The following is a 13,412-nucleotide window of genomic DNA, read 5'->3' on the forward strand; positions in this document are numbered from 1 at the left end:
AATTGTCGCATTCGGGCAAGTGTCCATTCGGGCATTTGTCGCATTCAAGCAAGTGTCCATTCGGGCAATTGTCGCATTCGGGCAAGTGTCCATTCGGGCATTTGTCGCATTCGGGCAAGTGTCCATTCGGGCATTTGTCGCATTCGGACAAGTGTCCATTCGGGCAATTGTCGCATTCGGGCAAGAATCCGTTCGGGAAATCGGCCTTCGGGCAAACGCCATTCGGGCAAGTGTCTTTCGGGAAAACGTTCGGCTCCCGCGAGGAACTAACTAGGGACAAATGACTTAGCGCTAGATAGTTAACGCAAACATTTTTACTCGTAGGCTATGTAGTGCCAACTTCGTTTTGGACGAATGACTATTAAGTGGAAAATAAATCCCAAAAAATAACGACATAAACGCACTAAAGAGAAAAAAATACATAGTTCACTTTGGTGTAACTTCAAAGGCGTAGCGACCCATCATGGCGCCCGGTGACAAACTTTCAATTTAGAGCCCCACCCCCATATATTTTTTTTATATTTATAATGCAAAGCTGCAGCCAAAATGAGATTTTAATTTTTTTTCCAACCCATTTTGGCACTCCCTAGGGTCGGCGCCCGTGGACACATGTACCTCCCCGCCCTCCCCCCCCCCCCCCCCCTCGCTACGCCTCTGTGTAACTTTACTCACGCTATACGCTGGTATTACTCACAATAAAAATCCTTGGCGCTGAATTTATGAAAATTAAATATAGGACTTATATTACAATATAGGAAGTAAACCTATCAAATTTACTCGCTACAAATAGAAATATATTTTCCAAAAACGTACTCATTTTTAGGCATACCAGCATATCATTTCGTTATAACCAACAGCAACCATTTAAGTTAAGACAACACCCTTAGCCACTGACAAGTCAAACAAACCACTATATATATATATATATATATATATACATATATATATATATATATATATATATATATATATATATATATATATATATATATATATATATATATATATATATATATATATATAATTGCTCAAGGGAGCGCACTGTAAAAGATAAAAATGAAAACGTACCGGAAAGGAAGGTGACTATATAAAACTCTGCTAACAATTCTCCTACTAACAAGACGCCTATTGGCTCATCCGCAGATATAAAAGTCCCTTGAAGAAAATGAAAACGCAGTGGTCTTTTATAATATCAACTTAAAATGTGTGCGTCACACAGAGGCGTCGCCGGGCGGTGGCTAGGGGTGCGGACCGCGCCAAGTGATACTATTTTGGGGGGGGGGGGGAGACATTACACAAAAAAATAATTTCTAGATTTATGGAATAAATGTTTTTTGCCAGTTGATTAGAGTTTGAAAAGTAATTGAAGTACATAATGATGATCCCGATAAGGGGGTGTGGGCTGACACAATGACGTAAAAATTAAAACTATAAAGAAAACAATACTACACCAAGTTGTATTAAAAACCGACTGTAGATAAACATCATTAGTATTAAATGTGAACACTTTAAAGCTATTAACGGGGGGGGGGGGGCGGGGAACTGGCACCAACTGCAAAATTCACAGCGAAAAAAAAGGGGGGGAGGGTGACACCGTAAAATGTGCCGCACAGGGTGACACCCGACCTAGCGACGCCTCTTCGTTAGCAGCACTTGTACATGTGTTTGTGCCTTTTACGTGTGCGTGTGTGCTTATTAGGATACATTTATATGTCTTAAACTAGTATAATAAAGGTAAGTTAGCAAAGACATTACGGATTGTGTTAACTATATACATTTAAACTTACGTAAAATTGAAAACCTTACCTATGTACGCACAGTCGTCCTTGGCGACACTTTTGATGTCAATTTCGTATGGTGTGTATCTGAAAAATATAAACACACATACCTCAGCGGTGCTTACATTATAAACCTTACAGAAGTTAATACAATAATCAATATTTTTTATTTGTTATTTTTAGCGCAATTTCCATTCTGGAGAATTGCGTTTATTAACCCGTCATTTCTGGATGGATGGATGGATGGATGGATGGATGGATGGATGGATGAATGTATGGATGTGTGTCCGCAGCTTTAAGTCGTATCTCCTCCTCAACGAAGCAATATCGATGACTAGTTACAAAAACAATTATGTTAAGCAAGTTACGAGGATGAACATAGGCAATAAAAATTCCGGGTTTCTTTCATAGATTTCTCGAAAAAGCAAAAAAAACCTCGAAAAAATTCAGTTTTTGGCCCATATCTCGGCAACCAGACCACTTAGCGACTTGAAACATGTACCAATCGATTCGTGCCATGATTTAGAACAATATTGCCGAAGAAAGTTTTCAAAAATATACTTTCGTTTGGTCACAACAATTTTTTTGAATTAATTAAAATTTGGACGGAATTAGTAAGCATTTTATGCAACCACACCACACGCGTCATCACGTTCAATAGCTGCGCCATCACGTTCAGTAGCTAGGCGCGCAATGGTTTTTAGTCATGTTACTCTATTGTAAATAAAACATGTAAAATACTGAAAAAAAATTAATAAAAAACGTTTTAATAACTAACCAATGGTTTTACTAACCCTGCTCTTGATTTACGCTACGACAGAGCTATTTTTAGATAACATAAGGAAATTGCGCTAAAATTGTCACTAGACTTTTTTTTAATTACTTGTTTATATGATACATATATTGCAAAACAGACCGTTTAAGTTGTATTGTTATGGGGGCTTGTTTTGGGTCGTATACACGGACGTCGACATCTTCCAAACTAAACAGTAACGCGGCCTTGCAACTGCTGTAATGTGAAACACAGAAAAACAAAAGGGAAGTAACTAAATAAATAAGCGCTAAGAAAAACAATATCTGCTTATTAATCAAGAAAAGGGAAATAACTAGGTTATAAAATCGCGTGGTTTAATATTCCATCGCAATTTGGACTAAACTTTAAGTCTGTGTTGTTTAAATTTCGATTTGTTATCTTGCTTATTCAATTAGAGTATAGGCTATCATTATTTTTCCATTTCAAATGCAGGGTATTTAAACACATTTTATCAAAATGTACAAACGTATATTTTGGCGATGTGGTCGAATGGTAGAGCAATCGACAACGTATCCGAAAGTCTCGAGTTCGATTCCCGGGCTTAGAATCCCTGACTCACGCTCAAGAAAGTAAAGCTGTCTGGGTAAAGCGTTGACCACACGAATGCTTCACACGCTGATGTCACAAACAAGAGGGTGAACTCTACTTCATCTGCCCAATACTTAATTTCCCACCCAATTCCTCACCCGATTCCCCACCCAATCATTCACTTAATTTCCCATCCCATCCCTATCATCCCCAAACCCTCCCTACCCCTCAAGCATCCACCCACCACATCCCCCACCCTATTCCCCACCCAATCCCCATCCAACCACCACTTAATCCCCCACCCTTTTCCCCACCCTATTCCCCACCCAATCCCCCATTCAACCCCACTTAATCCCCCACCCTTTTCCCCACCCTATTCCCCACCCAATCCCCCATCCAACCCCACTTAATCCCCCACCCTATTCCCCACCCAATCCCCCATCCAACCCCACTTAATCTCCCACCCTATTCCCCACCCAATCCCCCATCCAACCCCACTTAATCCCCCCACCCTTTTCCCCACCCTATTCCCCACCCAATCCCCCATCCAACCCCACTTAATCTCCCACCCTATTCCCCACCCAATCCCCCATCCAACCCCACTTAATCTCCCACCCTATTCCCCACCCAATCCCCCATCCAACCCCACTTAATCCCCCACCCTTTTCCCCACCCTATTCCCCACCCAATCCCCCATCCAACCCCACTTAATCTCCCACCCTATTCCCCACCCAATCCCCCATCCAACCCCACTTAATCTCCCACCCTATTCCCCACCCAATCCCCCATCCAACCCCACTTAACCCCCCACCCAATTCCCCACCCTATTCCCCACCCAATCCCCATTCAACCCCACTTAATACCCCAGCCTATTCCCCACCCAATCCCCCATCCAAACCCACTTAATCTCCCTCCCTATTCCCCACCCAATTCCCACCCAATCCCCACCCAATCCCCGATTCAACCACCACTTAATCCCCCACCCAATTCCCCACCCAATTCCCCACCAAATTCCCCACCCAATTCCCCACCCGATTCCCCAACCTATTCCCCACCCTATTCCCCACCCAATTCCCACCCAATCCCCGATTCAACCACCACTTAATCCCCTACCCGATTCCCCACCCTATTCCCCACCCAATTCCCACCCAATCCCCGATTCAACCACCACTTAATCCCCTACCCGATTCCCCACCCAATTCCCCACCCAATCCCCCATTCAACCCTAACTTAACCCCCCCCCCCCCCTTAAGAACTACTCACTGTGTCTGAAACAAGGTGTACTGATTTCCCCATTTGGACCTGTCAACGAGTTTGGCCGCCTCTATGATATAAGCTCTGTCAGTCGTGATGACAGTGATGTCAACGTTGACAGTGGACGTGATTATTATCACTTCGTACATCGTCTCATTCACCGTTACATTTCTTTTACTTCTCACGTGGACGTTGTCAAATAAAGTAAATCGGTTTTTAAATATTTTTTTTTAAGTGAGAAACATTTTTTTTTAAAATATTTATTGAACAAAGGAATAATTCCTATTATTTTTAAAATTGCTAACTATGTGTGGAAAAAATAGTTTTCTGATATAAACCAAGTTTAATATTTTAAACTTTATTATTTTCGCGATTTTCACTGTTTGCCTAATTAATAACACGTCTTTTATTACTCATAAACAAATATACAAAATATTGGTTAACTCTTCTTCTTCTTCTTCGTTCTTAATTTTAGTGTTGGAGGGGATCGAGCCTTATCTGCCAGAGGGTTTGAACTCGAGATTTTTTCGAATTTATCAACTATGAGCTTTTGCCGACTCGACCACGCCTCCATCACAATCAAGGATACGTGTCAACTGGTTATGCGCCATTGAGGCCATTGACTCCGATTTCATCCTGCTTTTCTTTTAGGATTTGCTTCCATAGCCTTTGTCCAACCAAGAACAAACTACAAGGCAGCAGTTGTTTGATTTTGGAGTTGTCTCTCCTAGAAAGTGGCTGTCCGCAGCTAACGAGCCTCATCTGCCCGAGGGTTCGAACTCGAGACTTGGTGGGAACACCAACTTCTATGAGAGGAGACTCCAAAATATAGAGTGTACATTAGATTGTTTTGTAAGGAAAATATACTTCAAAAAACTGTCAAAAAAAGAAAAAAGAAAAACATTAAAAACAAAACCTGGTGGGGTAAAATGCGAGTAATAAGAAACGTCACTTTGTGTCTGGCGACCTCGCGTTTCGCGTCTCGCAATTTACCTCCTGCCCACCACATTGAGCAGGGATACTTACCACTGATTAAAGGCATACCTTGTCGTCCTCAGTTTAAAGATATCGATTGTGTCTATATGCGTTTCGTAAACGTATTCTATCTGTTTCGTTAATTAAAACACAAAATGATATTTAAGCAAAACAATAAATTAATCGAAAAGCGTAATATCAATATTTGAAAATTTACTGCGAAATCACGTTACATTCTAAACTTAATGTTATTTTTAATCTCATTGTTAAAATATAAGTTAATTATACTATATGATAATTTGACTTGTCAAAAAATAATGTTTAAAATGTACCAACACAAAACAACACAAACCACCAGTAAATGTCATGACCGTAGGCACCCGATCAAAATTTCTAAACCCCTGCTGGCAAATATTTGTGTCCGTATGAAATCGCTATAACAGCTAAAATCTACATATATAATTCTCTTATGGGAGACGCTAGAAAACAAGCTGTAAGCGCGCTCCCTACCACCCCCACCCATACATGGTCTGGTGAGCTGCGGTTCACGCTAAATGTTTATAAGCAGAGCCGGGTTTAGTGACGACTATTAGTGGCAGATAATTTAGTTTGAAACGATTTTAAACGTAGGGTGAGGGGGGGGGGGGGGTAACTAAGTGGAGTTTACTTTAACGGGGGGGGGGGGGGGAGGAGGGGGTACCGTCCTTAACGAGCTACATATAGTGTTTTAAAGAAATATTTTCAGTGGCAGCGTTGGTACCGTCGAATTCACAAATTATGAATTACTGAAAAGTAGAAAAAACAACAACTAAATAGTGGCGTATGATATGCCGCGGGTCGGTTCGTTCCGTTTCAAACAACTCTTCTTAAAATGCAAAAACAAGAGTTTTCACCATTAGCAATTACCGACTCATTACCACACACGTCAACACCCCCCCCCCCCCGCCCAACAAACCACCCTTAGTAGTGTGTAGTCCTTTAATGAATGACCACCTTAATAGGGAGAAGGCTCAGGTAAAAAAACTTTTTTAATACTCGTTAGAAAACAGTTATTTCTTTACAGCTTTATTAAGATACATCCGCATATGCTTGTCCACTAAAAAAAATGGTGGAAAAATCTTGGTAACTATGACAACGGCGGCCATCTTGAAAAATTAACCCCTTCATAGGTTTTCCACCATTCATAAAATATTACATTTTAAGCCCAATAAACAATTAATTCATAATCTTCTTCCATATTTTGGGGCACTCAGCCTAAAAATTTTAAGTGCATATCTTCAAACTAATTTTTTTATGAATTTTCAAAATTTGTGTCCGTTCAAAACACTTAACTTTGGGGAATTTTGGGGCATTAAAACTGTAAAGAAATAAATGTTTTCTAACGAGTATTTAAAACTTTTTTTTTTTTTACCGAAGCCTTCCCCCTTAACAAAAACTCATTACCGTGGCTTCCCCCTTTCGAGCAGCGAACATATGCACCGTCAGATCGCAATAGTCAAACAGATGGCATGGGTTACCACAGGTGGTGAGTTTTAGTTTTATTACCTGTTGGATTTAACATTCACATGATACAGGCATGTATTTTATAACATAATGAAATATATTGAAATATTTAATTACTTATATAAAGCGATCAGATGTATTTATAGATGTTTCTTGACCTCGGCATATAAAGGGAATCTGTGCCCAAGCCCGCCTTTACTTTCCATAAAATAAGTTAGGTACCATAAGTCTTGGACCAGGATTCGAACTCTACCCCTTAGACCGGTCATTCCCCCTATCAGTTTATATGCTTAGGAAAATAAAAACGTATGTAGTCCCACCCACCTCCCGCCCTGGTGAGGCAATCGAAGGGGACTATTATATTGGGAAAAAATCTAGGAAAAATTAACGAGGTGGGGGGTGGAAAGGAAAGTTTCCTCTTCCAAACCTGATGCTCTATGTTGCAAGTGAAGTAGAGTTCACCTGTTTCTGTGACCTCGGCATTTGAAGTTATAGTGTAGTCAGCACTATGCCATGTAGCCTTTACCTTTCGCAAACATTAGTTAAATACCAGTCAGAGCTGTGTGGACTCAGAGATCTACTTGGACCCGGATTCAAAAGAACTCTGTAGCATAGTCAGTAGCGTAGCGAGGGGGGGGGGCGGGGGGGGGGGGGGGGGACATATGTCCCCGGGCGACGACCTTAGGGGGCGCCAAAATGGGTTGGAAAAATAAATAGAAAAGTTGAGGGGGGTGCAAATCGAAAGTTTGAGGGGGGGGGGGGTACAAATCGAAATCTCGAGGAGGGGGGGTGGGGTACAAATCGAAATCTCGAGGAGGGGGGGGGGGGTGCAAATCGAAATCTCGAGGGGGGGGGGGTGCAAATCGAAAAGTTTGTCGCCGGGCGCCGGGAAGGGTCGCTACGCCTCTGAGCATAGTTGACCTTTGTGGGTCATATCAGACACTTTAAGGGTGTTGGGACAAGCAATGTTGGTGCGCGATACACGCCTTAAGGGCTTCATATATAGTGCGTGTTCTCGGTAATTCAAAGAAATCAGCAGCTTTTATTCTGATGACAATATGGCTTCTGCCCTGGTAGATCCCAGAGGCGTAGCGACCGTTCCCGGCGCCAGGGGGACAAACTTTTCGATTTGCACCCCCCTCAAGATTTGGCGCCCCCTAAGGTCGGCGCCCAGGGACATATGCCCCCCCCCCGGCTACGCTACTGGTAGATCCAGCCTCTTTTTTGTACTACTCGAAAACTTAACAACACATATATGATATCGGCATAGGAATATTACAAAGATAAAACATAATTTTTAATTCAGTTAGATCTACGTCTAGTTTAATTAATTAATATAGTGCCCGTTAAGACCTTACAGTCCACGGGGCAGGTGAAGTAGAGTGCACATTTTTTTTTTTAAACCTCGCTATATGTTTTGATACTTTTATAAGCACCTTGCCCAGCCGCTTTTAGTTTCACTATCGCGAGTCGGGTACCCATCAGAGCTGGATCGACTCAGTTTTATAAATAAAAAAAACATAAACACTCTTAAAATAACCAAATGTTCAACCATCCGTAAGTCTTTTACTTCGTACTTGATCTAGATCTAGACTGTCTAGATTAGATCTAGACTCTAGATCTAGATCTGGTGTAGATCTAAATCGAGAGATATTCTAGATCTATAATGAGAGGCGTAGCGAGAGGGGGGGGGGGCGGGGGGGTGGGGACATATGTCCCCGGGGCGTCGAACTTAGGGGGGGGGGCGCCAAATTGAAAGATTGAAAGTTTGAGGGAGGGGGGGTGTAAATGAAAAGTTCGAGGGGAGGCTGCAAATCTAAAGTTTGAGGGGGGCGGGGGGGGGGGGGGTGCAAATGAAAAGTTCGAGGTGGGGGGTGCAAATCGAAAATTTGTCCCCGGGCGCCGGGAAGGGTCGCTACGCCTCTGGATCTATATGCATGTATATTTGGATTGTAGAATCTATCGTTGTCTAGATATGTAGGCCTACTGTATAAGAGAAAGCTGTAACAAAAATCAAGCGATGAAGCCTACCCCCGAGACTATAGTCTAGCTGCATGATTAGAATGAATACTACTACAGGGTACATGTTTTTGTGGCTTGCTCACAAAAGTCATGCGAAACTTTCTACACTTGTTGTTGCTGTAAACTTATCTCTTCCGTTCAAACAATACAGATATAATCCATATTTTACAATTTGGCTCAATGCGCTAGTATTCATTTGTTTATTAAAAAAAAACGGGAAGTTCCGATTTCCTGTGTAGTTTTTACAAGAAAAGCGTATTCTCAGAAAAGAGAAAGTTAATTAAGAAAATAAACCTAAACCTAGGGCTTTAGCTAACTAACACTAAACGAAGAAAACTATTTAAAATTGTAAATTTAAACTCAAACTATTTTGAGAAAAAGTATTTATTAGTAACCTTTTAACTGCGCTATCTCTTCCTGGGTTTTGTTTGTCTTGTACTCAACCCAACCACAAATCAAAACTCATCTAATGTTGTGCCAACCCCCAACCCGATCCCACGATATTAAACTTTATACCAACACCAGACACAACCCCACGCCATCAAACAATATAATGATATACCAATAGCAGCCACTTTCACCGTTTATCAAAGGTTATAGAACTAAAACAGTGCCCCGTACAGAAAAAGTGCGTAAAATCAAACTCGCGCATGCACGTTCATGAGCCGTGTTGAACACACAGGGAATGTTTATAGATAAAATACACAAAGTGAAGTAAAAATATCGAAGCAAACAAGCGGGTAATTCATAAAGAAATAGAAACTTCACAAGCTCAAGGTAAACTAGCTAAATCCTGACTTAATGACTTAATTTAATGTCTGTGTCGTTAATCGGTTGCTCTGTAAAGAGATTAGATCTAGTGTAAAGTTTAGCCTTTTGTATTAGAAGGGTTATAGCTTGTTGTTAAGATTAACAGGCTGGTAATTTCAAAGTCTAGATTTTTCTAGATTCAAGATTTAGATCTAGAACCTAAACTAGTTCTAACGCCGCATGTGGCGCCGTCTACCGGAGTAGACAAACTGGACTGACTCTTCAAGCAGCCATAGATTCAGTTGTGACTATCTGACTCTTTTTGTGCGAAAAGTAGTTTTATTTGTACCAGTTATACTCTTGTAGTACCGATAATGATAATTTCAGTTGTGACACTCTGATTATTGTTGTACCGATAGTTTCAGTTGCGACAGTGTCACTCAAGTAGTAGCGATTATTTCAGTTCTGACAATTTGACTGTTGTAGTAGTGATAGTCTCAGTTGTTACAATCTGATTCTTGTAATACCGATAGTTTTATTTGCGACAGTTTTACTGCTGCAGTAGCGATTATTTCAGTTGCGACAGTCAGACTATTGTAGTAGTGATAGTTTCAATTGTTACAATCTGATTCTTGTAGTACCGATAGTTTCAGTTGCGACAGTGTCAATCAAGTAGTAGCGAATATTTCAGTTGTGACAGCCAGACTATTGTAGTGTCGATAGTTTTAGCTGCTGCAGTTGAAATCTTGCAGTAAAGATAGTTTCAGTTGTCACAATCTAATGCATGGTAGCAGTGGCGTAGCGAGGTCGGGTGTCACCCGGTGCGGCACTTAATGGTGTCACCCCCCCCCCCCCCCCCCCGAGGCGTAGCGACCCTTACCGGGGACGAATTTTCGATTTGCAGCCCCCCCCCCCCCCTCGAACTTTCGATTTGCACCCCCCCCTCAAATTTTTCTCTATATATTTTAATATTTTTTGCCTTGGTGTCACCCCCCTAAATAGTGTCACCCGGTGCGGTCCGCACCCCCCCCCCCCCCCCGCTACGCCTCTGCATGGTAGCGATAGTTTTATTTGCCACATTCAGATTCATGTAGTAACAATAGTTTCAGTTGTGACCGTTTTACTCTTGTTTTAGCAATGGCTTTAGTTTCGTGTCAGTAGCTTTGAATCGCATGTCGACGTGTTCATTAGCTTGTAGAGCTGAATTTGTAGACGCCATGAATTGTACATGAGTCGACACTCATGTATAATTCAAGGCGTCTACAAATTGAGGAAATGGACCATGGCTCAGTGGCGTAGCGAGGTCGGGTGTCACCTGGTGCGGCACTTAATGGTGTCACCCCCCAGAGGCGTAGCGACAAACTTTCAATTTTCGATTTACAGCCCCCCCCCCCTCGAACTTTCGATTTGCACCCCCCTCAAATTTTTCTCTATATATTTTACTATTTTTCGCCTTGGTGTCACCCCCCTAAATAGTGTTACCCGGTGCGATCCGCACCTCCCCCCTCGCTACGCCTCTGCTATGGCTATAATAAGGATTTGGCTTATGATCAGTTATGGCATTAAATGTCGATAACATATTTACTAGCATTTAACACTATGACAAAACCGATGTTAAGTTTAGATGTATAGTATTTTAAGTATAGATTTTCAGGGAAAAGCAGGTTTAAAAAAGTAAACTACCCTGTCTAATCTGACAGTCCTTGGCACAGGTGAAGTAGAGTTAATATGTTTCATGTAACCTAGGCAAATGAAAAATTAGTGTTGTTAGCCTTATACCTAATCAGCTATACTGTCCCAAAGGTTAGTAGTTTATGGAGATTCTATTTTTATAGAAGAAAAAAAAACACAACTGTATTTTTCAATAATGACGTGACTCTGATTATCATTGTAATACAGTCCAAGATACAAAAAAAAATCACTAAATCAATGAAGTCACGATGGACCATCAAACACTATGACGGTCAAGCGTGTGGTCAAACTGTACGTGTTTAGCTGGAACTCTACAAGTCTTCAGTTCCTGCTGTGCCTCATCAGTCTCTACAGATGTTCAACACACGGTGTTGCTAAGTCCAGTAGTAGCACCTCGCCGAGTAGACCTGCATGCAATCTAACGACTCTCGATCTACAATCTTTATCCTGCGTATGCCAGGAGAATGTTGTAAATTGTCGAAATTTAAGTCCCAAGTTAGAAAAAGTGCCAAGTGATATCCCACAGACGGTGCTGGTATTGTGAGTATATTATGTTTAATTAAGCATTGTGTTCAATAAAATAGTCCAGAACAATCGGATAAATGTGATGTTATCATTAAACGAAATGACTAAAAGTTAATATGTTAATGGAGTCTAGGTATGCATGTAATCATAGCCATAAACAATTGAATTTGAACATTAAACATATACGTCAGGTTACATGCAATAATTTCATCCTCTCTCTCTCCCTCTCTCTCTGTCTCTCTCAATATATATATATATATATATATATATATATATATATATATATATATATATATATATATATATATATATATATATACAGAGAGCTGGACAACAACAGAATACAAGAAATTACCGAAAATGTCTTCATGTACCTTGAAAGACTAACGCATTTGTAAGTAATTAAATACATATCTACCCCAGTTTTTATTTTTTATTTTTAAGAATGCTTTGTTTAACATATTATAATGTGGTTAAGTACCTCATTATTAAGAAAATAATTGTAAACTCATTTTTTTCAGATCCCTCAAGAATAATTCATTGGCCATAGTCCACCCTGACGCTTTCAAAAACTTATTTCAGCTTTGTATTTTGTAAACATTGTTTATGTTCATTTTTAGTATTTTGTAGTCGTTTTTTAAACTTGAATGTTCGATACTTGAAAATCGGTTTTATTTTTATTTGGTCCTTTTCTGTTAGGTGTAGTAAAAAAGCAGCTTTTATAAATAATTAGCAAAGCAAACGAATACTGGATAAAAACAAATTCATAAACTTATTCTATTGTTTGCAAAAATGAATTTACTTGTAAACAATTTCTTTTTCATGTGTCCCTGCATTAAATACAAGAACAATTTTTACTAATACTAACATAGTTTAATGATTTTAGCAAATATTAGACTTTATAGAATTATATGTATACACACACACACACACATATATATATATATATATATATATATATATATATATATATATATATATATATATATATATATATATATATATATACGAATGCTTAGAACACTTGAATATAAAACGTTTATTTCAATTTATTATGTCGATTTTGAATTGATATATTATATTTAGGAAGTTAACTTTATTTCTATTTCAGAGATTTGAGTGAAAATCTTCTAACAGCTATAAGCATTTCTAGCTGTAATATTCCCCACGTACCAAATCTAGTTGTGTAAGGGTTGTGGTTTTTAAATAAATTGTTTTATTGTAATTGGTTAATTAGCGGATATAAGCTGTGGTGTTTTTTAAATAGTTGTAAAAAAGTATGTAAGTAAAGTTTAAACTTAAATTTAAACGTTTGATGAATGTTTCAAAATGTAATGTTAATTTTTAATAATTTTATTCTTTATTATTTTCGAATTTGTTCAAATAAATAAATGCCGTACATATAGTGTGTAGTTCATGAGTTATCGAATTAAAACGACACACATAGTTGCCAAAATAAAACCCAGTTAAATCCACTTATAATATTCCCAGATTATATAAATACAATCATTCCAATAAATTAAATTTTACTTAAATCATTTTTCAGGCGAATGCAAGGAAACAACATCAGT

General features: G+C 39.6%; 1 long non-coding RNA gene across 1 annotated transcript; it reads left to right on the top strand.

The window, feature by feature from the left end:
- The first annotated feature begins 11,693 nt into the window (after positions 1-11,693).
- LOC131939370 (uncharacterized) lies at positions 11,694-13,028 on the top strand. The gene is made up of 4 exons (XR_009386412.1): positions 11,694-11,856; positions 12,164-12,235; positions 12,363-12,434; positions 12,953-13,028. It is a non-coding gene; the product is annotated as an uncharacterized LOC131939370 (long non-coding RNA).
- The last annotated feature ends 384 nt before the right edge of the window (positions 13,029-13,412 follow it).

The sequence above is a fragment of the Physella acuta genome, unplaced genomic scaffold, assembly GCF_028476545.2.
Source record: "Physella acuta isolate Inbredline_101_S28 unplaced genomic scaffold, ASM2847654v3 ptg000276l, whole genome shotgun sequence".
In the NCBI taxonomy this organism is placed as follows: Eukaryota; Metazoa; Mollusca; class Gastropoda; family Physidae; genus Physella; species Physella acuta.